Here is a 27,653-nt window from a genome sequence, read left to right as displayed (position 1 = left end):
TTAATTTTGGTGCAAATAAATGGATCCATGGAGTGTCCTCAACTTGTCCTCTGGTTTTCAAAAGCTGCTTTTGGTTGCTATGTTGGTTGCTGTGATGCGGCTGTACTTACTGTGATCAGCAAATTAATTTTAAAGTAACTCAGTTGGGGGTTGTAGCATGATCAAACACTACTTGTTAAGTAATAATATTCAACGCTTTGAGAAGAAGGCAGCTCTACTCTGTAACTTCTTGTTGTGAGCCTTCACTCACTGTTGAGTGCTTACAGAGGAAGAAGCCAGCACGGTATATTCGTCGAGGACTGGATGTGCATTAAAGTGTTTATATTAAGATGTTGAGTCCACTAAAACTGGCTTTAGCTCTTCACAGCTGAGAGGCTGGAGGAGTCATCTGGTGTCAAACCAACAAAAATGTTCCATGACACAGATCCATGGCAGCCCTTCGGGATGGACAGTGGACTGTGCCTGCACAAATTATAGTAATAGCTTGAACTGGGGTGGGAGGTTCCTGGAGTATGTTGTGTCCAGTGCAGGCTACCCAAAATCCCAAGTCTTCTTTCTAATAATTTCCATTTCCAGAGGTAAATTGTGAAATTGTGAGTGTTTTCCAATGTTCTTGTAATGGCTTGCTCTTCGGCTACACTTCCAATATACCCCTACAATTAAAAAAAAAGGGAAGAAATTAAGAAATAAAAAGGTTGAAATTCTATTAAATGAGCTTATTACTGGTGAGTGAAATGGACTCAGAGACCAGATAAAAAAGTGTTGCCCATGATCCTTTTCTTTAAAAGGCCTTGAGAAAATCAATCATGTGGATAACTTGGTGTAATTATTTGTAGTTGCCAGTAGGAATTGAAGGCACTTTAAAACATATTGCAAATTAAACCATTCAGGTTGGAACGAGTTTTAATCCAGGAAGATTCTGCCAAGAAAATGTACATCTCAGAAGAGAAAATCTGGAGGAATTCCTGCTTTTTTTCAAAGTGAAATTAGATGATTGTGAAGGAGACATCACATCATGTTATGTCTTGCCAAGGCATATGACTCTAAGCAAAGGCAAATAATTTAGAAATTGTTCAAATGCTTTTATGCTTTTTGAGACAGCCAATTATGTAATGACATAAAAAAATGGCTGGCTCACTGGGCTTAAAACTGAGCCTCTGAGGGAAATAATGCCATCACAATACTTATCAGGAAATAAAGTCTTACTGGTTTTAATTTCTTTTCCCTAGAATTTTCAATTAAGGAAAATATATAATGATCAAACATATAAAAATAGAAAACTATTAAGGAGTTACAAACACTGCAGTGGCTGTAAGAAACCCACAGCTCAGATAGTTTAGTATGTGCCAGGGAAAACATCTGACATTTCCTTTTAGTGCTTGAGCTGTTACAGGTTTCAGCTTGTGTGCTGTGAGCGGAAAGTCATCCACTTATCATTTCTATCTGTGTATATTAGGGAACCAGAACCTGGCAAACTGCAACACTGCAGAGTACCTTTTGCCTGTAAGAAACCCCCTTTACAAAAAGCAAAATAGGGGAATAATTGAAAGGCTGTTTTCTCAGAAAATGGCATGTGTTAATTTGATCCTGACTTGTCAGAATACAGGTTAAAGGACTAACTGATTTCCAACTTAACATTTCATTACTGTTTGTAATAGCAATGCAAATGATCTTGTGAACAGTTTTTATTATTGCACTCCACATGATTCATCTTCTATCATGACTTTTGATGGCATTTCTTTGTGGAGGAATTGTAAACTTAGTTTAATATTGACATGACTCTCTTCCACTATTTTTCTGTTTATCCAGTGGTGGTCTCTAATGTAGTTTTGGATTTATTTTTCATCTTAACTCAGTGAAGAGAAGATAAATCATACAAGTCCAACTGAAAACATTTCAGCTTTCCTTGTTTGTTTTTTTTTTTTTTTTTGCATCAGCTGTGGAAAGTCTGTGCTGGTGCCACTCTGTACCTTGCTGTGTGCTTCTTATAGGCAGTTCATTAAGTCAATGAGGGCTTTGCAACATGTTCTGGCAATGCATGTTATTTTGGTTTTTCATTTCACATGACAGTTTTCCTGGGATTGTTTTGGGGAGAGTTGCCAGAGACCTCAGGCCAGTCAGCCCTCAGCTTTGGCTTGGGGACAGGTTTGGCTGGAAATAGCAGGATATGTTGCACCATTATAGGGTTCTGTCTGAGGAGCTTATTCTGTGCTGGTGCTCCCACAGAGCCATTGTTTCTTTGCACCACCCCTAGTTCCTTTGAAGCAACTGGTTCCAGACCATTACAAAGGCTATCATAATCTTGTGATAAGCCTTCAAGTGGTTTCTAGGTCAGCAGATGGTGGCAGGGCCTGTTGGCTCCCAGAGAGCTTTCCTTCTTTGCCTGCAGCTCCTTAAGATTTTCAGCTGCTGCTGAAAAAAAAAACCTGCCTGACATGCAGTGTGTGCCTTTTGTCTTTACTTGATTTTTGTAGGGAAGGGCCATAGTGCATATGCAAATAGTTCCCCCGTGGTTTGTTCTAACCACAAACTCCACTCCCAGAAGGCCCCTCTACTCTCTCTCCTGGACTCTGTGAACTCAGATGATTCCAGGTCAGGCCCATGGGCATCTTGGGGTAGCTGTTAATGGCAGTATGGATGTGGCAAGCAAGACCTTGTGAACTTCCTCTTGGTGAACTCATTTTAAATAGCTGGCACTCCTGCCCATATCAGTTAAATATGGAGCATTTAATGCAAAGTAGTTCTTAGGTGTTATAACGTAGCTCTTGGGGATTTTTAAATGTTTATGGACTTTCCAGAGGGTAGGAAAGAGAAGAAATATTTATGTGTAGAACATTTTGTTGTTTCACTTGGCTGGTAAGAATGATTAGCCCCCTTGCCCAAGGCTCCTTGTCCCCTGCTCATTAACACTAATGAGTGTAAATGACATAAAGGCAGTACTATGAGAAGTAATTTATTATTATCACATTATGAGCAATACTGAATGGGGAAGAAAAAAACCCAACAAATGCAAAGCACTTTGCACAGAAGGAATTATGAGGTAATCTGGGTAACATCCTTTTTCTGTTGCTGTACTTCACATGGTGCATTATGGTATAATTTGATTTGTTATCCACTCCCAAATAAATCTCTGCAGCTCCACAGAGATTTACATTGCAATGTTTTGGATACTCTATGAGTTTTGTCCTAGGGATGGAGTATTTTAGTGATTGTCAATTATGACAGTTACCTAGAAGTCCTCTTCAGCACAAGGCAGTATAAAATTAATGTGAAAGAATTTACACAACATCAGAATTTGGACAGTGAAAATGTTTGTGGTGAATAGGAATGAAACAAGCCTGTAAGAAGAAATCAAATTAAAATCCAAAATATTTCTTACACTGATACAAGCCTATCAACTGGACAACACTGTAACCTGGGACCAGTTCCTATGCAAAAACCGTGATTTGAGGCATCAGAAGTAGGGTTGATTGAGATAATGTGTTTCATTTTACACCCTAAACCTATTTGTATTTCATACAGGTGAAAATTTTAAAACCTCCACTTTCCAGGGTGTTCTGATTCCAACTTAATTAGGCTTGTAGTTCTAATTTTCCTCTTGCTAAACTGTTCCTTTTTGCTTAGATGCTTAACTGAAATACTAATGAATTGTTAATCTCCTGAGGATTAAAACCAGACTTTTTCACCTGGCATAGCTATTTCCTTGTCTTAAGGTAAATCTATATCTCTCGCTTTGAATTTCAGATTTCATATAGACTTTTTAAACCATCTTTTAAAATTACTAGTATCTAGCATCAATAGCAGTATCACTCCAGGTACTGGGATTGAATGTTGAGCCCTGAGTTCTAATCCTATTGAGGTTTTTGCCCATGATCAAGCCTTCATGAACAGGAACACTATTTCGAAGGCTTCCATTAGCATATCCATATTCATATCCAGGTCTAAAAAAGTATATTTGAAGCTTGCAGAAAAACAATATATTCCTCATTTGCATAATTTTTGTTTAAAATACAGCACAATACTTTCTCAAAACAAAGCACTTTGTTTCGACAAGAGCTGAAAGTGTTTTAGTCCAGCCTGATACACAGACTCACCCCTCTGCTCATTCCATGCCTCTGTCATAGCTGAGAAGCATGGCTCCCTAGAGAGGGTTTTTAGGAGTATGGCTTATGTTTTTTCAGTTCTTTGCATTGATGCTGGATGACAACAGGCAGTTAGGAAAGCATGAAAACCAGAAACTGTACAGACAGATTTGGAAGAAAACTTGCTGTTATTTTATATCCATTTAGAACAGGAGAACTATCATGGTATGGTAGTGCTGCATGTTTTTTCAGACACAAGCTGAACTGTAGCTGAAGTGCTTCCAAACTGACTTTCATGAATTTGTGTAAGGACTTACATAATGCATTTCATTATGTTTTGCACTGAACGGAAGATTTGAAGGATTTCTCTCATCCTATGCTCACAAAAGTTATGGAACAAGAAGCTGCCCAGCATATTTGATAATTTGTGCCTGATTCCTTTCATGGATTTCATTGTCCAAGAGCTGGTTTATTTGCTGAATTAATAACTTCAAAACTGAAGTTCTCTGTTCCTGCTACTTTGAGAACAAGTCATAATTTTGTTGAGTTCTGTACAAAATGGAATAGATACCCAATCTCCTTTTTTCACAGCCTTCTAAGTTGTACCCTTATCTTTCTCCAGTGAGAAAAAAAAGGAAAATGATGATTGTGAGAGTTAGCATACTTGCTGGGTGTTGCAGCTGAGGGGGAACATACATATAAAAACTTGTGGGGAAAAAAAAAAAAAAAGGAAGCAAACTTTATTTAGGTAATTCAAAACCCAAAAGATTATAATTAACATTAAGGTAAACAACACTAACAGAAATAAATGGGGTTTTTTTGGTTTTTTTTGTTTTTTTTTTTTAGTTACTGAATAAAGTAGCATTAGGCAAATTGGATTACAGATTTGAATTGACATGAAATTGCAGTAATGGTAGCCAACTTTCTTGTTCTTTGAATTCACACCACCTCCTTTTGCCCATATGACATGACATGGCATTGGAGTTGCGTGAAAGATGATAGTTTGCCTTCTCTGGTTACAAGGAGTGTTTAATTCAGAGGTTACCAAAATCCTCACCTCTTGAAAAGCTTGGGGATTATAGTGAGCTGCAAGCTCTGCAACAGCAGAGTAGCTGGGGTAGTGTCGTCAGCTCAGAGACTGTACTTAATAAAATATGGGCATGGCTAGTTGATAATTTTTGGCTTGCTGTTGGTCTTTTGTCTGTTTCACAGCCTGGAGAATAAGGGTGAAAATTAAGTAAGACCAAAAATTATTATCTGTTTACAGATCTTCTGCTGTTGTCTTACCATTTCTTTGTACACAGATGTGATTCAGGTACCTTTTTGGTGAAGTTCATGAGAGTGTACAAGTGTTGAATAGCAGTCTGCATACATGCCCTCTTCAGTCTTGTGTCTCTGGTTCTGACCTCAGCAATCTCCTTTCCAGGTTTCTATTTTTTCATGTTTTATGAACTCTACTAGGCAAATATGTGTAAATTATTAAAAATGTTTGTTGGTTTTTTTTTCCCATTAGCTTCATGTGTAACCTGGTGAGAATTGTTCAGGCTGCGGTGCTAAATTCTTAAGCAGGAGAACAGGATTTGTCACCTTTGCCTTGTCTTCTGGGCAGGGGCACTCTTAAGTCCCTGCAGAATTAACACCTGGATTGCGGTGTCAGTGGGAGTCTGTGGTATTGTAAATTACAAATAATCTCCCTAACAAGATGGATTGAAATTTTATGATTGTAAACTCTTGACATGAGGTGTGATTTATGCTCATTGGGTTGGCCCTTTTCCTACATGTTCAATTAAGAGAAGTGTTTGGGTCCCTTTTAATACATGCTGAGAAGAAATCTGCAAACAATTGTGTTTGGAGAAAAAACCGGGGGAAGTGTTCAGTCTAAATTTAAAATGTAGATAAATATTGTGCCTGATATATGGCTGTTGTATCTCTCTTCAACAGGTGTAGGTGTGATTTAGTGATTCAGCTTTCAGGCTAATGTGGGGTATTTGGTTTTTAATAGCAGCACTAGGTGGCACACACAGTCAGGTCAGAGCACCTTCTCCAGCAGCCGGGGTTTAGCTGCTCTCTTGGCTAACTATTGAAATGACTGCACTGAGCCTGTGGCTCTCAGTCCAAGGCCCCTTGCCCAAGTTTTCCAGCTTACTGCAGAGTCCAAGAGATGCTGAAGCTGTTCTTGATGACATCTGCATTTATGTGCAATAGCTATTTGCCACACCTGAGAGTACTGTGCTACCTTCTTACAAGCACAGTTAATTCTACTCAGATTTTAAAATGAAGAGTCACCTGAGAGTGAAGTGCATATAATAAACAAAAAGCAGCCTCAATGTGGAAGTTCATGCATTCTTAATTCTCATAACTTGGAAGATGAAGGCTTGGTGGTCTGTGGAGTTGCTTGGATGCTGGATGGTTCTTGCTAAGAGAAAGCTGTGCAGAGTCTGTGCAGTGAACTCCTGCCGTAGCTAGGTGTGTACAATCAAGGTGAGATCCTGGTGCCGAAGAGCATCAGTAGGGGACCACGGGTTAACACCACCACTTTGACAGAAGCTGTTTGCTGGCTCCATTGCATGTCATTTGCATTGTTTTCTTGCACCTTAGTTTACTAGTACCAGTCTTGTAACATACTTCAAAATAAATCATAGAATCAGCTAGGTTGGAAAAGACCTTTAAGATCATCGAGTTCAACAGTTACCCACGTGGGTAACAGTTGGGTAACTGCCAAGTCCACCACTAAACTGTGTCACTGAGGGCCTCCTCTACGCAGTTTATGAACACTTTCAGGGATGCTGATTCCAGGTCTTCCCTGGTCAGCCTGTTCCAATGCCTGATCACCCTTTTGGTGAAGAATTTTTTCTTAATATCCAGCCAAAACCTCGCCTGGTGCAGCTTGAGGCCATTACCTCTTGTTCTATCATTTGTTACTTGTCAGAAGAGACCAGCCACCTCCTGTGTCTATCCCCCTTCAGGAGGTTGTAGAGAGCAATAAGGTCCCCCCTGAGCCTTCTTTTCTTCAGACTAAACAACCCCAAGTCCTTCAGCCATTCTTCATATGACTTGTTGCATTTCTATTAAGTAGCTGGCTTAGCTATAAAGACTTTTTTTTTTTTTTGGCCTCACTATCTTTGTGAAGATGTGTATATTTTTGTGTTATACCGGTTGGTGCTGAGAAACTTGCAAAGAAACTCCTCAAAACACCTGCACTCATCCTGCCTCAGTGCAAAAGGGTGATCAGCATGAATCCAACAACTGGCAGCCAAATTTGCTGAGGGCTCAGCATGCTTCAGTACTCATGAACAAAAGGATGAACCTAAAGGGGTGAAGAGCCAAAGTCTGCATTGGCTCCATTGGATGTGGAGACATCTTTGTTATGCAGAAGAGCAGCTGGCTGCCAGAGAGTGATGAGTCTCCTGATGGAAAGCACAATTCTTAATCTTCCTGCTCTGTTAACAAAAACTTCTTAAACCTGAGCAGCTCCAGCTGTGTAAAGAAAACCTCAGCTGGTAAATATTTCTCCTTTGGTTTCTTTTCTCTTTCTTGGTTGTGAGTAATTGATATGATATATGATGCAGATTGTGTTTGCCTTCCTTTTTTTGTGTCTTTCTGGCTCATACTATAGTGGACAGATATGTTTATATAGACACAGACGGTGTGTGTGTGTACACATGTGTGGCACATCCAGCCATATAAACAGGTACTGACTGGATTTTTTGAGAGTCCAATGTGAAAAAATAATTTGGTGCATTTGAAACTCTTGATTTGATTCCAATCTAGATAAGAAATTTGTAGCATGTAGTTTCTGAAAGGTCTGGCTGTAGATACAATTTTTGAAAAAATGTAGATAAAATCTTTACCATTTTTTTTAAATTGTGGTCATCTCAGTTTAGATGTAGATTATTTGAAGCTGATAAACCAAGTGATCTATGTAGATGCAGAGGCTTTGTATGGTGCCAATAGTTTCAGAGTGTCACCATGCTCTATGGAGCCCATTTGTACCAGGTGCCTGTTGCACTCAAAGAAGGTAAAATTATTGATGGTAAATCGATTCCCTGGTCTTCCTTCTCACCCTTTCCTTCTCATTTCATCCAATCACTTCAGTCTGTGGATTGGAAAATAGCACAGATATTTCTCTAATTTGGGAAGGAAGTGTAAGACTGTATCGATGTGTGCTGTGAAGCATAATTGGAGGCATTGCAGAATGACATTTAAAACATACAGAGCTGTTCTGGAATTGTCAAAGTTGGCATCAAAGATAAACAGTGTGCTTTGCTAGAACAAACAGTTCCCTAGTAAGACACGGTGTAAGCATAGGGATGTCCTCCTCCTTGAGATTCTTTCAATTCTGTGGAGCATTTACCACTGTGCTAAATTTAAATTGGGAATATAATTTCCATTTAATTATTATGGAAGGAGCAGTTAGGTTTTTCTACCTAATCTTGCCTTGTTAATGACCCTCTGTGTCTGCTGGACTACTTGGTGTTTTCTCTGAGTTATTGTACCTGTCTGGCAGATGAGTAAAATATACTGTGTATGTATAAAACTTAAAAATCTACTGATAATGGGTATTCCTAGCATGAAATAACTGAACATTGTGGGGAGTAGGAGTTAGTTATTTCCGTGCAAAATTTTCCTAAATTTCAGCAAGCACACCAGAAAAAGCGTATTCCCTTTGGCAGCCAGTGTTTTCTGACAAGAAAAGCAAGCACTATGAACCTGGATTTAAAAACTGAGCTCATTTTAAACTGTAACAGTTAGGACCTTCAAAAATGTTAGAGTTATTGTTCAGTTCTTAGAAGCACTTAAACATCTGGATGTTTTACACTGAAAAGTAAAAATTTCAAAAGAAAAATGTTTAGATCAAAGGGGTCTGGATTCAGAATATGTTTTTAAGACTTGAAAAGTGTATCAAAATTTCAAACCTTCTGACATTGTATGGTTCAAACCTTTCTTCTTATGGGAGTTTTACAAAACTAGTAGATGAAGAGATGACAGCATATGGCTATGAAAGAATGTTCTAGTGAAATATTGTCAAATGAAATAGAAATTAAATCTTGATATCTCAACTGCAAAACTCCTTGAAATTTCCAGTGGACTGATTATAGGCTAATGAACAGTAAATTAAAGATAATAAAAAATAACTGTTTTGTTATAGAATTAGCTACCTACTCAGTTGTTCTTAGTAAGTTAATTGTCTATGAGTGATTGCTAATTAAATTTTGGATATCTAGGAAAAAAAAAGTAGTAAAGATTGAACTGATCTGATGAGTATTTGTGGTTTTTCTTAAACTCATAAACTTCTTACTAGTGGTGGCTTCCTAAGAAGATGTTCTATTTGTTTGAATTTTTGGTAATATGAAAAAGGGTAGAAACTTTAAAAATATCATAATATTTCATTATGTTTTCCTGCTACTTCTGGTTTTAAGCTTCATATAGCTAAAGTGTTACAAAGGTCTGTACATGGAGAAGCCTGAAATGACACTCAATGGCAGGAAGCCTTCCAGACAGAAAGGCATAGAAGTTAACATGCTGTGGTGAATACTGAGGACATCATGACAAAAACATTAAAAAAATATAGGATGAGAAATACAAAGATTTTCAGGGAAAGAATTATTCCATTGAAATTGCAGTGTAACAATTCAGAGCAAGATTCTCACAAATCCCCAGAGCAACCCAGTATGATTTTTAGGTTGGTCCCATCACATACCAGAATGGGAGATAGTAATTTTTAATGCAATTACACTTAGATCATGGCATTCCTTCTGAGCAGAGGAGAGCTGGAAGAAGTTAAGATCAGATGCAGAAATAAAAAGGGTAAGTGGCTGGAAGGTTTGCGTTATGAGAAGTTATTGAAGTAAGTATATATACTGCATAACTTGGCTAAGTGACAATTCACTGGATAGCTAACTATCTATGGACATTGGAAGGGTATATATAAGAGGATGAAAGAACAGTTTCAGGTGCCTTCAAAAATAGCAGGCAACGTAACGGGGGAAATGTTCATCTTGCTAAAAGGGGATCGTTTAACAATAATGTCTTGTAGGCCATTCATGGTAGTGGAAACATAGGAGAGTGCTGAACAGCACATGAGGAACAAGGAATGGGAAGGAAGTGAGAAGTAAAGCAGGCATAAACAACAGGCAGGAGTGGTGGGAGAAATGTCCTGTTCTTTCCTCTTCTCAACCATGCTTGTCCTGTCCTCCTGTTACTGCACTGACTTCTAGAGGACTATTGTTCTGCTGAGCAGAAGGGGTTTAATCTGCTAGAGCCTTTCCAGGTCTGTTTTTTTTTTTAACATTTTGTCTCAGCAACTGAAAATTCATTGAGTCTTGCTTAGAACATACATTCCATATGAGTGACAGTGGATTTTTAGTTAGCAGCAGCCACCTTAACTGCCTTTTTTCCAAGTGACTGGTAGCAAGGAGCTCTGATGTTAAGACAGCCTGAACTCAAGGTTGGCATGGGACCAGATGGGATGCATGCCCATCCAGAGTAGTAAAAGCAAGAAATTCTGGTTCCCTACAGTGGAGAAGGACTTGGAGCTGTTAGACCAAGTCCAGAGAAGGGCCGTGAACATACTCAGAGGGCTGAAGCATATCTCCTATGAAGATAGGCTGAGAGAATTTGGCTTGTTCAGCCTGGAGAAAAGAAGGTTTAGGGGAGACCTTAGAGCAGCTTTCCAATATCTAAAAGGGCCCTACAAGTAAACTGGAGAGAGACTTTATATAAGTGCATATAGTGGTAGGACAAGAGGGAATGGCTTTTAAGATCGAAGACCAGAGATTTAGAATAGATATTAGCAAGAAGTTCTTAATTGTGAGGTTGCTAGGAAACTGGAATAGGTTGTCCAGAGATGTTGTGGCTGCGCAGTCTCTGGAAGTGTTCAAGGCCAGACTGAATGGAGATTTGAGCAACCTGGTGCAGTGGGATGTGTCCCTGCCTGTGACATGGCAGTTGGAAATAGATGATCTTTAATGTCCCTTTCAACCCAAACCATTCTATGATTCTATGATACAGTGACAGCAACTAACTGGGTAATTGTTTCAGAAATTTTAATATTCCATGTCTATTCTTTAGTGAAGTTTTATGGGCCAACAGAAAAGAAACCAAAAGGCTTGAGAACATAACTGGTAAGAAGGAATATGAATGGGAAAGGTTTATGGCAGAAGGATTTGCTTGCTGACCTTTAGCCACTGGTAGTGTTAAAATAAATTCTAAGGAAATGCACCTAGGAAATTGGTTGTCTGAAACAAATAATGGCCTGAAAGAGCAGTTTGCTGCCTTAGGCAAAGCTTAAAACCAAAGACGTAGTAAATTAATCATTAACCACAGTAATGATTTGTTTTCAACAGTTTATTATAAGAAAAACAGTATTTTAATGTCATGTCTGAGAATTATTACTCAAGATTTAAAAATTTCTCCTAGTTAGGCTTAGGATAATTTACACATACACAATGGAGAAAGGATTTTGTCTTGAAAAATGAATGTGTGAGCACGAGAATTAATTCCCCTGAGGGAAATACAAGATCCCATAGGATTTTGAATGACTGTAGAAGGTGGCCATCTATGACCCATTTCACACCAACCTTTAAGCATACAAGTAAAAAAACACATATGCTTAAATTTCTTTGACGTCAGTAGGGCTTCAACAAGGCTTAAATGATGTCCCTGTTAGAGAAGCTTCCATTACCTCTGATTTCTGCTGATTTAAAACAGGACTGAAATGAAAGTCCTTCGAGCCTGTGTGCCCTTTTATGGGGTATTAAAGTTCTATTTGCAAATATGTGCACAATAGAATGAAAATGCAGCTAGGAGTCATATTCAGAAGCGGAGGTAGCTGGATTGTTTATTGCAATTTTTTATCTAGCTGTTCACAAATTTCAACACAGGAAGCTTCATTTGGGGATGTACAGTAAGGTGTTTCCTTAGGGGAGAGGCAGCAGGAAAGATTTTTTACATTCATTGAATTTGATGCCGTCCTGCCACATGAGAAGGGAGGGAAGAGGTATCCAGTAAGGAAACAAGAGTTTTACTCTGATAAACAGATAACCAGTGACAGGCTGGTTTGTCTTGCTGAAACATTTCACTGTCACATATTAACAAAAAATGTTTATAATTTACTTTCCAATTATTTTTATTTCACCTGTTTTACTTGGCAACTTCACAGGAGTAAGCCCTGTTGTATTCATGGTAAATATGGAGCTATGTCCTTTAGGAGAATTTAGTTTGGGCATATCAGGGATGTAAAGAATTATAATCTTTGAGGACTAAGCTGTTGCACTCATATAGTCATTAATAATGAGGATTATGCTCTATCAAATAACAACATTCTCTACTAATTCATGTATAAGGTTTGTTTTATTTGACTGTATATTCTTTTCCATTAGACAGTGATACTTGTAAGGGGCAAGTAAATGGGAAGCTAAAATGTATTTCAAAAATTGCAACACTATCCTCTGATACATTCAGTCTGCATTTACTGAAATGGAGGTTTGCAGTTTTGTTCTTTTCCAGGCAAGAAAGCTGTTTCTCTGGTCTTCTGCATTATGAGTTTTGGTTCTAACCCCAAACAGTGAGACTTGCAGTTTAAAAGAAGGATTAAGGGGGTAGGGCCTCCCAGAAGAGTGAGAGACACTACCTGGTGGGGTTAGGAAGCCACTGTATTCTATGAGATGGTTGTGCCTTCATTCACTGCCACCTCATTGGATAGGTCAGTAACATATGCCGGAGAAAAGAAAGTAAGAAAAGGTAAAATATCGTGTCCAGCATTCAGCAAGAAATGTTTTAAGAGCTTACTGATGCTGAGGTAATTCCTGTGACAAAGCATTTAGTGTCTGTACATGGACATATCTTTCATGTACTTCTCTAAACTCTGAGTTTGCTTAGTATTTGGACCTTTACAGTATCTTCTGTTAGGGATCTCCAAAATTTTGTTATGTGACAAAAAGCTACCTCATTCTAGGAGGATACAGTTCATTAGTATAAGATGTAATAAGTGAAAAGCACAACCAGTGTTTATTTAGGAATCCCGCATCTCAGAGATTTTAATTCTGTATTCATTTAGCTACAATAGATTCCGCCTGATCACTTTATCCCAGTGCAGAGCATGCATCTTTAGAGCTGCAGAACAAGGTTCATAGGGCTGAAATTCTTGTCTTGCGTTGTACAGACATGAGCTGCAGCATTAGGGATGCAAAACTGGGGTGTGGCGACCCACTTTTTGCTGTTACTGACGTATTGTTACAGTCTGAGATCAGTCTGCACTCCACACTGCACAGCACTCCTCCCCTTTCTTGTCTCATTAGACTAAATTATTTGAGGAAACACATCTGCTAGCTGTGCTTTTGGAGGTCAGTCACACTGGGGCCTTACTCTTGGTGAAAGCCGAATAACTCAAATAACAAGAAGATAATAATAGAAACGACAACTCTTTAGAGGAAATATATATATATATATATTATTTTGACTCCAGAAACTTTCAGTCTGCTCTGGTGTTGCATCAATGGCACAAGGCACATGTTGTGTCACTCTGCCTGCAGGTTGATATAGCCTCTGCTGTATAGGTTCATGCTTTAGAGTATCTCTAGAATTAAAAAATTAAATAGAAGTTTAAGAGAATGAGGAAAGCTATAGGAAAGTTACCCAAAGTGCATTTGTAACTCAGCTGTGCAAAACAGCAAATCAAGATATTCCCAAGCCACAGCTTCTGAGCCATGCACTGCAGCCTTTTTCTTCCTATGTTGGGTTGCCCAGGATTGTCTGTAGGGTTGCAAAAAAAATATTTCTGAATATATCATGTGTTTATCAGCTCTTCTGTGTTTGTCTCTGTTTGGATATTTACAGGTTTTACTTCCATTTCTTAACTTCTACTTTGTTATTTTGAGGAGAGTGACAGATTGCCGCTGGGGTGACAGATTGATGATGTGTGTTTAGTTTTAATGTTTTCCAGCCATTTATGAGAGAAGATACCTTTAATCATTAGAATACTTTGCTTCAGAAATAAGTAACAGAAGTATTCATAACAGTGCATATAATTAATTGCCAGGATCAATTTGATAAGTAACAGCAACTCAAAAATTCAGCTTTCAGACAGTAAGAAGTCTTTGGGTTTACTCTTATTCTGGAGTGCCTTTGACCATTTTTAAAGGCAGGATTACTTGGGTTCTCAGGGAGAGATGTGTAAGTCCGTATAATCTCTGAGAAACAGCTGGCTTCTGGAGTTCTTAGTTTTATTTATATATTAAGACAAACATTTGAGACATGTTTAACTTACAAATGATCTATTCCTAGTGGTGCAAAACAGAAACAAAGCCAGAAAAAGATACAATTTTCTCATTCTGCAAATGTAAAAATTGATTATGTCTGAGTGTGTTCTGCAAATTTGAACTCAATTCTTCCCAAGCTTTAAAAATTGCGGGTTGAGAGATTGTTCCATACAAGACTTATTTTGATTATTTGATGCCTAATACCAGATAGCATTTGTACTTTGAAGTTCAGCTGTCCTAGAAGTATTCTGAAAATTCACATTCAGCCTCAGTACACCAAAATGCTTGGTTTCCTTGTAGTGGAAAAGTAGGGCGGGTCCATAACTCTTACAGGTAGAACAATCTCCTATTTGAGTTTAACTTCTTTTATAGAGTGCTTCTTCATGGTTAGAGAATATTTTTATGTGCTTTGCAATTGCCGTTAAGAGTATAATAGATTTAGGGCATAAGGTTTTCTGATAGCTGAAGATTCTTTGATGATATCTGGAGTCTTTACTGAATATTAGAACATATTCAGAAATAAAGACATCACTCTGCCTTGTGCAGTTTCTCATATTGGTCTTTGGTGCAGGTTTTTTATGTCTAACTTGCTTTATGGACATAATACAAAGTAATACTCAAAAGAATGAATGCAAACTAACACAAAGAGATTAAAGCAGAATGTATCAGCTGATGATTCAATACTTAGCAAACACATTTCTCAAGAGCTTCTTAATGTTGATCTTGCATACCTGGATTCTTGGGCAGTGAACAGTCCCTGGGGATGTCTCTGCTCTTTAGCAGCAGAAGTCACATTTTGGAAATAGCACCTGAGATTTTCACTACTCATGGGTTACGGTTATAATTTCTGATATAATTGTAGAGTCTCTTCTTGTGGTCACACTAAAGCTCAGATTGGTTTTAGTCAAAGAAATAGCAGAGGAGTAACGGACATTTGGGGGTGGAGGGCGAAAGGAACCCCCTAAAAATCACTTTCTTAACTGCCTGAGCAAATAATTCTGCTAAAACCAGAACTGTATTAATTTGAATAAGAAATAAATTTCTGGAGTATTTAAAATATTTAAATGAAACAAACTATTGCAGAAGAAGAAACAAACAAAAAAAAAAGAAGTGAGAAGAAAAATTAATGCCAAAATGAGACATTGGAGATTTTCTTACAGTGCAATGTTATAGTAGTGGAAATTTTGTTCTAAATAACATGATGAGAATCTTCACCATCACAACAAAAGAAAAAAAAAAGAAGAAAGGAAAAAAGGAAAAAGGCCATTATAATAGAAATGCACTCATTTAGAAGAGGAAATGTGCAAGTTACCCTTTAACTGGAGTGTTCCTTTGAAGAACCTGAACAAAATATGCAGAAAACCAGTGACCTGTGATGTCAATAATAGTGTGTCAAGAGAATGTTTATTATGCAATAATTCTCAAAAGGGCAAACAAGGTTGTCTAAACACTGCTTTCAACTCTTTAGCAGAAATATTTTATCTCCTGAAAAGTGTTTCTCAAATATAAACTATGTATTTCTTTCAAGATTTTTGTGATACTTATGTGAGTTCTTTGGAGAAAACATAATTTGCTTGATTGAACCCTTAGTCCTCTCCAGTACCATCTGCTCAAGCACAGGAAGTGTTCAACCTGCTCCATCCTTTCGAAGTCAGAAACTTATTTCTCAAACTTCCTTTTTTTTTTTTTTTTAAATCATGCATTTTTTCCATACATCCTCTTTGCACATAAAACACTTAAAAAGAATAAGAAAATACACCCTGCATATACCTATTGCCAAGAGTAGTAGAATTTTCTTTATTTGAATGAATTTCATGAGTAAAGATTTGTGATAAAGAACATGACAGTAAAGGACGGGACATGATGATTTGTATTCTTGTTACTGCTGTGATAAACAGAGTACAGTCCCTATGTGTGATTATCTGCTTTTCACTGATGTGGCCTTCCACACTCCTGGATATTTTTCTTTGGATATTTTGAACAACTGCTGTTTAGTAGTGAGGTTGACTTAACTTCTTTTGATTTCTGTGTTGATGCAGGTTTTTTCAGATCACAAAGTCTTAGTGAGTTACTGATTTTTAATGTATTTCATAGAGTTTTCTGCTTGCACTGTCTTTTTTTATTCTTTTAGATGCATACGAGGCGTAATAGGAACACTCAAGGATGATAGCAAATTGTAGGAAATCTAAATAAATTTAAAGCATCTATCCTCCATACAGCAGAAGTCAATAAGATTCCCACAGTTGAGTCATTCATGGGATGGGGTTAGAGGGAAAATCTTAGTAGATGAATTTTGTAACAGATTGATAACAGAACTATAAGCATAGCTCATGTAGCAAAATTTCAAACTGCTAATTTGGATGTGTGCACCCTATCACTCGATTCAGTTTCACCATGAGGCCAGTAGCTGGTGTGCTACTCATTTTTTTTAACAATGGTTGTAAGGTAGAGCCACAAGATTCCAAGGGGAAATCATGCCTTACAAATACACCTTGGAGATGTCAACCACCTTTTAGGTGATCCAATTTTATAAACTGGGCTTTTTGAAAAGAAGGTCGAATATTCACAGTCCCCTTATGGGTTAATAACTAGTTAAAAGAAGGGAAAAAGTATAGGAAGGAGTGTTGACTTTTTGTAACAGAGTGATAACCAGTGGAATCTCTTGCTGGAGCCCATGTAATTTACTTTATTCATTCAGGGAAAAAAAGATTTAATAGTGGAGGAGCCAGCTTCTAATTATTCCTGCAGCTAGAACTGCAGCACATATACACAGACGAATATTCAAATTCAGTATTATTATTTAGGAAGGAGATCTGGTAATCACTGTGGCTAGCTCAGCAGTCAGCAAAAGGCAAGTAGGAAGTTAGGAAGGGAACTGAAAACAAGCAAAGCCATTGTTACTGTATGAACTCACAGCTAGCCCATGTTTTGAATGAAACATCATTCTACTCCACTGTCTTACAAAGAATATAGAAGAAAGAAAATGTAAATGAAAGACCAGTGACTTACACACCTCAAGAAAAAAAACAAAACAAAACAAAACATGGATTCTTCAGATGGAAAAGAGGTAACAGACATAAGTCTGTAAGTGATTAGTGATTTGGAAAAAGTGTATAAGAAATTACTTGCTGTTAATTGCAGCATGACAACTCAGCTTCCGCTAATAAACCTGTACACAAACAAGGAAAAGAAAGTAAGCTTTCTATCAACTCAAACTGTGGAATTTCTAGACATAGGAAGGTATAGAGGTTGAAGGTATTCCATCAAAAAGATTAGACGGGTATGATACGAGTAACGTCCACAAACAGATATTTAAAAATCAGGGTCCTGGTGCAACACAAAGGGGAGTAAGTCCTTAGTCTGCACTGTCACTGTCAGGGAAAGGAGCACATTACACCTTTTCTCATTCCTACAGTTTTTCTTTAAGTCCCACCACTGATTACAGTTGAAGACAAGGTACGGGAAAATAAGGAAGGTTGGAAATTATAATAAGGACAGCAGATCTTCAGAGTAATGAACTCCATACAATTCATGTTATCAAAATGATTTTTCTTTTTGTCTATTGCTTCTTTTTGTGACTGATTTTTGTTTAGATGGAGGTAACTTTATTTACTTCTATAATATAAATGGTACTCTATGGTATAATTTAATAAAATATTTGGTGGCGTCATCGTCTCCTTTAAAATGAATAGTCCTAGTATAAATAAAATCAGCCTTAGTGTATAATTATTCTAATTTTTTGGAAAGTCACGTGATTTTCCTGTCAAGCATGTGGCAAAGAACCATGTATGAATTTTAAATAATATAAAACTACCTTGAAATATCAACTGCTTTGAGATTACTTAAACTGACTTGATAACTCACAAACTGGCTATGTGCCCATTCAGCTGGCCTTTTGGGTTCCATTGATTTGGGAGAATCCAAGTAATGTGTCACTTTGTGATAGACATGGCTGTTCGTCAGCTCAGGATCTGATGTGAAGTAGATCAGAATGGGTTCAATCAAGCTCTGCCTGCTGGAAGGTGGTCGGGAGGATGGAGCCAGGTCCTGGGTGGAGCAAGGTCCTTCATAGGTACATGATGGGGAGAATTTAGATAGTGGGTGTGAATAGAAACAAGAGGGGTATGTAATGGGTTTGAAGACAAACTTTTTCTACAGATCTATTACAGCTATGGCACAGGTTGCCCAAAGAGGCTGTCAACCGTGACCAGCCTTGTCTGACTCCAGAGGTGCTTTGAGCAGGAGGCTGGACCTGAAGTCCCTTCCAGACAGAGTTATCCTACGATCCCATCATTTTGTGAGGTCAGAAGTTACAGATATAATAACAGACAATTACAGAGACTAACTTCTCCCTTAATATAAAGGTTTCACCCGACATGCTGTACTTCAGGCTCTCAGAAGATATTTCAGGATCGCAGGATTGTGTCTGAAAGTTGTGTTATTTTAGCCCTTCATGTTTGTTTCCATAACTGCCATGGGTGACTTGGTCACAACTCCAGAAAACCACAATGTAGGTGGAAGGAGGGACAGAATGAAGGGGCTTGCCAAGGAGTCAGATACCTGAGCAGAATTCCCTTGGAATTCAAATTCACCTCATTCACAGTGGAAAGTCCTCCAGACTTTTTAAGTGATAGGAAAAATGTTTGTGTGTGGATGCAGGTGAGTAAATTCAGAGGTAAGCTTGCTTAAAGGAAATTTCACCTTTCTGCTGTACCAATATGTCTGATAAATCATCTTAGAGGAAAAAAAATGAAAATTAAGAGTGCATTTATTCCACCAAATGTCAATGATAGGAGGTACTGGACAGCTGCTGCAAGCTGAAAATCCAGCTTTGGGACAGGCCCCAGCAGCACCATTTGAAGTTATGCAATTGATAAGCGAATGGCTATTTTTCACTAGAAGCAATCTCAATAGTAAGATTTACCATTTCCCCTGTGGAGTTTGTAAGCTAGAGATCAGAGTGATTTTTTTTTCTGATACAGTGTGAAATGTCAGTGCTTAAAAATTACTTGAAGAAAATACTGGATTTGTGTTAAGCATCTGACAAAACACCTCTGTTTACTTGCTTGTTTTTTTGTCCTAGTATGCTCACTCTCACTATTCTACGGTTTGCCCGAAGTTGCATCTGAGCTTTCATTCTCTTGAGCAACACAGTAAAACATCCTCTGTAATTTCTCATTTCTTTCCTTACAAATCTGCTTCAGAAAAGACCTTTGCTTTGTACTTCTCAATGTCATTTCCCACACCCTCTAATCTGCAGTTTCCTCACTGCAATTCATAGCTTGTTTCCACAGTGGACCAGTCACTGCCAGGGAGGCAGCTCATGGTCTGGGGAGGCAGCTCATGGTCTGGGGCTTCTGGCAGATCAGAACATATGGAGCATGTCTTGATCAGTGGAGGGCAGAAATGACATCTCACACCATGGGAGCAGGTCTTTAGTGAGTTAAAACTGTCTGAAATAAAAAAACAAAGCAAAACAAAACTTCACATAAAAGAGAATGGAAGGAGGATTCTGAACCCTTATCCTTCACAGATTAGTTGTTGAAGCACCCCACAGAATCTAGCACAGGCACAATGAGTTAAGTAAGGACCTGCAGTGTGCTGGGAAGAATGAGAGATGGGGAAAGGCATCCGCTAAACTTGTTTGTCATAGGAAAAAAGATACCATAAAACTCTACCCATCGTTTTCTTGAGGACATAGTATTAACACCAAAAGTAACTTTCATAATATTATATGAAACAACAGGAACAGTCATAATGTAAAAAAAAACTTTTTATTCTTGTATCAAAAGGGAAGAGGAATTTTTGCTTACTAGTTAGTCAGCTGCTTATCAGGAGTCTGTGCTATTTCTTTGGACAGGGAAAAATTATAGTTTGGCTACTCAGAACTTAAGTTGGGGAGTTTTAATAGAAATACTGGAGTTCCCCTACTGGGGTTTGTGTTTATTTTTGTATTTGCTATCTGTAAAACTACAAAGAATATAAGCAGAGCCATACCCTGGGGATGTTTTACATAAATTTAAAATGCCAAGAAAGAGAGTTGGAGATTAGCTTTGGTTTACAGACAACCCTTCCTTGGCACAGTTCAGGGACAGATAAACACGCCTGTGAGCAAGATATAGTCCACAAAAGTTTCTGTGTGGCTAGAGCAGGACTGTGCCAGAGTGGAGATGCCTGGGACAAAGTCAAGCAACAAGACCCCTAGGAACACAGCTCATATCTGTGCTGGAGTGGTGGGTCCTTAATGTCACCTCTGGGACAAATGCAGCTTCTGGGAAATCTGCCTTTCCAGTACTCAGCAGTATGTAGTACATGTCTTGGACACTTCACAATAAGAAAATCTGGGAGATTTAGAGCACAGGAAAGGTGGTCATACCCTCTACCTTGCCAATCAATCACCAGCCAAAGGGAAGAAAGTAACTAATTTCCTAAGAAGCAATCATACCCATGCCTCTTGTCATTTCTACATGTCTCAAGACTATTGCTGAGCTCTTCTGACACGTTAAAGAGTACTCTTCTACCAGAAGATGATTTGATGGTGTTCTTCAGACAGTAGTTTACGTGGAAGTCAAAAAGGCCTGAATAATGACACCATAGTGGTTTTGCTGCATTTTTTTCTGGTAGATGTTCCCTCAAATAGGCATGATGAGGAAGTGGGTGAAGAGGCTGTCCACATCAAATAAGTGCTTTCTGAGCTGGCAGTCCTAGTTTTGTTTTCTAAACATAAACTTGCCCTTCTTTGTGTCAGTACTTACAGGACAGCACTTTCTTACCATGCTTTTTTTCCTTAGAAGATTAGATGGAAAAGTAGATTAAAAGTAATGGCCAGAGTTGCTCAGCTCTTGCAGTGCATCATAGCAGGAGACCAGTAAGATGGAGAAAATGAGGTTTCTGGCTTGCATTGGTTTGAATAGAGGAGTGGCTCGCTGTCTTCTAATTGTGGCTACAGTTTAGTGCACATTAAGGAACCTTGTTAAAAGAATGTGAATTGCAACTTATTTATCTCTCACTTGTGGAGATGTGCCCTTTGTTTTTCTTTGCTTTGAGGAGGTCCTAGTTGAGTCATTTAAACAATTTTCTCTATTTTTCCTTTATCTTTGCTTTTCTTATGGCCACATTTTTCAAAGAAGTTAGTTACTATTTAGATAAGTATGTGCAAAGCCCCAGCAAATTCCCAGGAATTTCAAAAGAGCTTGATGTCAATATCAAAGTGAAACTCAGTCTTGTCTTTTGGTGCATCTAGAGAACTAGCTGCTTTGAGTACACAAATTGTTGTGGTCAATGGCTCAATATCCAGTTGGAAACCAGTAACAAGTGGTGTCCCTAAGGGGCTGGTGTTGGGAACCGTCTTGTTCAACATCTTTGTTGGTGACATGGACAGTGGGATTGAGTGCGCCCTCAGCAAGTTTGCCAATGACACCAAGCTGTGTGGTTCTGCTGCGGAATGGACTCAGTCAAAGATCAATATGATCAGACAAAAAGCCATTTATTGCAAAGCATTAACTCCTTATCTACTACTGCTTACACACACAGCAATTTGGCATATCATGATTGGATACTTGTCTTGAAGACCCTTAGTGACTAACATGTAATTGGTTAAGCACAGGTGTGAGAACTTGACCTTGAAAGCTTGCCAACATTCCACAGTTCTCATAACTCGGTGAATTCCAGCTTCTTCTTATCTTGCTTGCTTAGGCTTCCTTGGGCCTCTCATGGCCTTGCTGTATCCCTCAGAGTTATTCAGAGTTCATGTACCAAATATCCATTCTTCTGTGAGGACACTGTCTCCACATGGTTCAGTTAATATGCTGGAGGGAAGGAATGCCATCCAGAGGGACCTTGACACACTTGTGAGGTGGACTGATGCCAGCCTCATGAAGTTTAATCATGACAAGTGCAAGGGCCTACACCTGGGTTGGGGCAATCCAGCTACAGGTTGGGCAGAGAAGAGATTCAGAGCAGCCCTGAGGAGGGGGACTTTGGGGTGTTGGTTGATGAGAAAATGAACATGAGCCAGCTGCAGTGTGCACTCACAGCCCAGAAAGCCAACCATATTCTGGGCTGCATCAAAAGAAGCGTGACCAGCAGGTTGAAGGAGGTGATCCTGCCCCTCTACTCTGCTCTTGTGAGACCTCACTTGGAGTATTGTGTGCAGTTCTGGTGCCCTCAACATAAAAATGACATGAAACTGTTGGAACAAGTCCAGAGGAGGCCACGAGGATGATCAGGGGACTGGAGCATCTCCCATATGAAGACAGGCTGAGAAAGTTGGGGCTGTTCAGGCTGGAGAAGAGAAGGCTGCGTGGAGACCTCATAGCAGCTTTCCAGTATCTGAAGGGGGCCTTGTTGATGAGGGACTATTCATTAGGGACTGTAGTGACAGGACAAGGGGTAACGTGTTAAAACTTAAACAGGGGAGGTTTAGATTGGATATAAGGAAGAAATTCTTCACTGTTAGGGTGGTGAGGCACTGGAATGGGTTGCCCAGGGAGGTGGTGAGTGCTCCATCCCTGGTGGTGTTCAAGGCCAGGTTGGATGAAGGCTTGGGTGATATGGTTTAGTGTAAGGTGTCCCTGCCCATGGCAGGGGGGTTGGAACTAGATGATCTTAAGGTTGTCTCCAACCTTAACTATTCTATGATTCTGTGATTCTAAGTTGAGAGTGCTAGATATGGGCAAGCAGCAGCTGAGTTTCAGCCTTCCAGGTTCTCTGACTGACTCACTGTTAAGTCCACACACCCAGGTGGGAAATATTTTTTGGGTGTTAATGATGCAGCAAATAATACAATACTCTAATTTATAAATATGCTTCAGTTTATTTCAAAATGCTCCAATTTTAAATTCCTTAAGGAAAACAGAAAATGCGTAAGGAAACTTTTAAGTTCATCTTAATTGTTCACGAAGGGTGAAAAGTGATAGAGCTAATAAATATTAATGTGTTGTAGTAAAACCAACCAAAACCAGACAGCTGTGTTCCTTAATCCCCTCCTCTGAAATTCCCATTCCTGCAGGAAAAGCCATTGCACACAGCCAAAATCTTCAGCTTTTAATTTTGCATGTATCAGGTGGGAAGCCAGTGGCATAATTTGAATAAGGTGTATTGGAGGTGTTGTTCAGACTGAAATCTTTAATAATGCTGAAGTGTGAAGGGAAGCAGTAGCCTGACAGTGAAAAGATATTGACAAGGAATTACTTCCATTTGTATGAGCTCAGCTGCTTTCAGCTGGTAAACCTTAGGGTGGTAAAATGCTACCTTGAAAGTCCGATTCTGCACTGCGGAGGCTTTCTTATCACTGAACTGAAGGATTTCCATGTGGACCAAGACACAGAGGACTTGCTGGTAGCTAGCAAGCCCATGTGCACAGCTCAGTGCAGAGCCATGCAGGTACATTAGGCTGGGAAGTATAGCTGTATGGGGCACTGATACGAAAATAATACACTGTGTCTCTGGTTGCTAGCATACACTCTTCATATAGAGCTTCTGGATTCAGACTCTCTGCTTACTGATTTACTATGCTACCAGTTTAGGTACCTCTGCATGGAAGTGGGCATAATTTCATCATATTGGTCTCCCACTTTTGATGCCTTTTTTTGTAATTCAGGTCTGTGAAAGGGAGGGGAAGCCCTTTTAAAAGGAGATTGTGATGAGGCCCTGCAGCAGGTTGCCCAAGGACATGGTAAATGCTCCATCCCTGTCAGTGTTCAAGGCCATGTTAGACAGTCGTGGGTGACATGGCCTAGTGTGAAGTGTCCCTGCCCATGGAAGGGGGGGTTGAACTAGTTATCTTAAAGTCTTTTCCAACCCTAACCATTCTATGATTCTGTGTTGTGCTTGATGGACAGAATTGCCATTCCTGTCTGTACCTCTGAGGATTCTGGATACTTTTTGAACCCTGATAAATCCCTGGTGTAAGGCCTGAAACATATTGCTGGCTCATGGACAAAAGCGCTTGTGATCCTCCACCTGCACTGTGAAGCAGTCACAGGCTGAGGAGTTAGAAGATTTACACTGGTGACCAGCAGGACTCACTGCAGCCTCTGGGGCACTGCTGAGGCAGGTACCAGTGTCCTAATGCACAGAGACTGGCTGCTCAGCAGGGGTTTGCAGTGCCTGTTCCCACAGCAGCAAATGCAGTGCTGCTGCAGGTGCTTGGGGAAGCAAACAAATGTAGTGTGAGTTAACACCTATTTATTTCCACAGGGATAGCCACAACAACAACGAAAGTCGTGGACTTCTTTTTTTTTTTAAGTTATTTCAATGCAAACTTCCATTTAGCCCCCTCTGCGATATTTTTTTTCTTGGGGGGGATGTTTTTTTTTTTTGTTGGCCACACTCGGTACCTGGTGGCTTTCTACGACTTCACCTTCACACTGCTCGTGAAAAGCCCCGCGGAGAAGCCAGTGATCTCCTGCCGGGGGGCCAACATCGCCCTTGCTGCTGCCTCTTCTCACAGGGGCGAGGCCTTTGGGGAGGCAGGTCGCCCTTAAGGCTACCCCCCTGCCCTCGGGCCTGCCTTCCAAGTGACCACCGCCGCCGACCATGGCTAAGCGTACGTCCCACCCCGGCACAGGCACGGAGCCGAATCCAATCTCACCTCACAGCCATCCCGACCAGCCGGCCGGTCCTTCGCTCCTCCTTAAGAGGCGGTGGTCAGCTGACGGCTGGCACCTCCCTCCCCGCGAGCTGAAAAGTGCCGGATGCCTGCAATGGGGACCGCGACCGTGCGTTAGCTGAGAGGGTTGGCCGAGCCCGTCGGACCCCAGGCAACTGTAAGCGCGGTGTCTTCTTATGCATTCAACAGCGGCTCCTCGGCGGAGTGAGAGGGGAGGGCGGAGGGGTGTGCGGCTGCTGCTGCTGGCCCCGCGGGCAGGCAGGGTGCGGGTGGCCCGGGCTGAGGCGCTTGGAGCAGTCGCAGGAGAGAGCTCGGCGATGAGGAGGGATGTTGTCCGCCCTTCCTCTCGCAGGGCGGGCGGCTGGTGAGCCCCCTTCAGTGAGGGGCGCCAGGAAAGGTGACTGGGGCCGAGGGGCATCGGGACGCCGTGTCCAGTACCTGCCGCCGTCGCCTTGGCCATCCGGCAGCTCCGGGCAGCGAGGCTGTGGCTGCTGAGGAAGGCGCGCTCCCCGCTCGCTTCCCTGCGCTGTACGGCGTGCGTCCTGCCCTAGGACATACGCACTTAAAACGAAGCTTTCATAAGACGAAAGAAACGGAGCAAGGGGTAAAAAAGCGTTTGCAACGCTCAGGATGGGTGCCAGAGCAGTGCAAACGTGTGCAGCGAGAGGTACGAGGGCATGCCCTTGGTGATCGTGCAGCAAATGGAAAGAGAGACTGCTAAAGTTGCATAAACTGCGTTACTCATGATGAGTCCCTCTTGAGGTGGTATGTTCATGCTTGGCCTTGGCCCAGTGTCACTGGGACTGATTTTGGCAATGAGTACTGCAGACTCTCTCTCTTTTGCTTACCCTTGCGTAGCATGCATGATGAAGCAATCAATTTTGAAATGTATAGGGAAGTAAAACAATACATCTGTTGAGGAAAAGAATTCATAAAATGCCTGCAATAGGAGATTTTCATTTGGGTCTGAAATGAAAAAAAAAATATATATATAAGCTCCTGTCCATGATTTATAGACAGGTCTCTGTTATCATCATATATCGGAAGTATGATCACAGGCTGTAATCCCTTGTTTTCATGGGGTTACATCTTTCTCTTTGGAACCAAACTTGCACACTTGCTGGTAGAGGTTAATTTGTTGTCCTGATTGACCTGTGGTCAGTCCTGCTGCATCAATTGGAGAAGCTGCTGTCTCAGTGGTATGATCATTTCCTCTGCTGGTGTTTGTGCTTATCCTCTCGAGTAGCTTAAGAGTTTGCATTGGTGCAAAGTCTGTCAGCTTCCCTTGAGCAGCCACTGACAGTGAGTTTGAACTACCGTGAAATGGAGCTGCTGAGGCTATATGGCTCCTGCAGAGCTGTGCAAGAGCTGGTCTGTTGGCACCTTGTGTCATACCTTTGAAGAAAATTACTTTGTCTACCTGTGCTGCAGAGTGTGAAACTTTCAATTTGGAGCCTTCTTGCAGATGAAGGCAAGCAGAGTGTGAAAATAGATAAAAGATCTAATCCGAAGTGAGGAGACATGGTGCAGGTAGGACTTCTAATGGCAGTGGATGCTCCTGGCAGAAAGATGGTTTTCTGCACTTCAGTAGGCTCAGATACTTACTGTAAGAAACAGTTGATTGGTAGGATCAGCTTTTTTGTGGTTACCAACAGTTATTCAACCTACTAAGAATTTCAGAGAGAAAATGTGAACCTAAACTTGAGGCATTTTTTTTTTCCTGTTAGTGGGAGGTTTTGAATACAGTACTCTATATAGTGCAATATAGACTTTAGTGTTCCTCTGCCATTGTTGTTTCTCAAAATCTCCATATTGCCCCTTTATGACAACCTTTCTGCACTCTCTTGTTCTGCTATGTCAGGGATAAATAACAAAAGAGAAATGGAAATATTTATTCTGGAATAATGGCATTTAATCTCCTCTTACCTGGCCAGTTAAACCGCACTGGAAAAATACCAGTATAACACTTGGCACCAAGTGCTACTTATGACTTGTTCCTCTTAGAAGAATTAGAGGAGGAAGAAAATAGAAGTTCAATATAGTTGCATACTTGATTTAATCTTAACCTGAATGTGTTTTATTGAATATAGTTGTCATAAGGTGCCCTTCCTGTATTTTCATGATACTTTGACTAATTACTTTTGTTAGCTGGCTTAAAATAGCTAGGATGGGAAATGTTTCAGCCAGTATGGCTTTCCCTCTGTATACTTCAGTTCATACCTTTTAGTCATACATAGGGGAAAAATAATCAGTGTGGGTGAGCACTGTTTCCTTCAGAGTTATTCCTGCAAAGCCATTGAGCAAGCTTCACTGACATTTTGGTAACTTCTACTCTTCCCTGGCATGTATTCCTGACAAAACCAAAGGACTCAATCCAGTGCAATGTAGCAATGACTTTGCAGGTGCATGTTACTTCAGGAGCAATAGGAATGTCTCTGTTTGAGTCTATTTTAATTGACATGCCATATTCGAGTATGTAACTATGGTGACTTCCCCATAGTTTGGAAAAAGATGGCATTGGCAGTAGAACTGACACCGTTCTAGAAACCTGGGAACAGCGAATTCAAATTGAATTAAGTAAATTGAATGGCTTGGGCTGGAAAACATCATACAATCATAGAATAGTTAGGAATTGAAAGGACCTTAAGATCATCTAGTTCCAACTCCCCTGCTATGGGCAGGGACACCTCACACTAAACC

The 27,653-nt window shown here is 40.1% G+C and overlaps 1 protein-coding gene across 2 annotated transcripts in view; it reads left to right on the top strand.

Moving 5' to 3' along the window:
• The first annotated feature begins 25,001 nt into the window (after positions 1–25,001).
• The window catches only part of PLA2G4A (phospholipase A2 group IVA), a 78,934-nt gene continuing 76,282 nt past the window's right edge, over positions 25,002–27,653 (top strand). For both annotated transcript variants that reach the window (XM_031047263.2, XM_005147110.3), the window contains exon 1: positions 25,002–25,110. The gene's annotated coding sequence lies outside the window, so the exon portion shown is untranslated. The remainder of the gene's footprint in view (positions 25,111–27,653) is intronic.

The sequence above is a fragment of the Melopsittacus undulatus genome, chromosome 6 (assembly GCF_012275295.1).
Source record: "Melopsittacus undulatus isolate bMelUnd1 chromosome 6, bMelUnd1.mat.Z, whole genome shotgun sequence".
In the NCBI taxonomy this organism is placed as follows: Eukaryota; Metazoa; Chordata; class Aves; order Psittaciformes; family Psittaculidae; genus Melopsittacus; species Melopsittacus undulatus.
The sequence above is the reverse complement of the archived record's forward strand: the minus strand, read 5'-3'. Positions and strand labels throughout refer to the sequence as shown.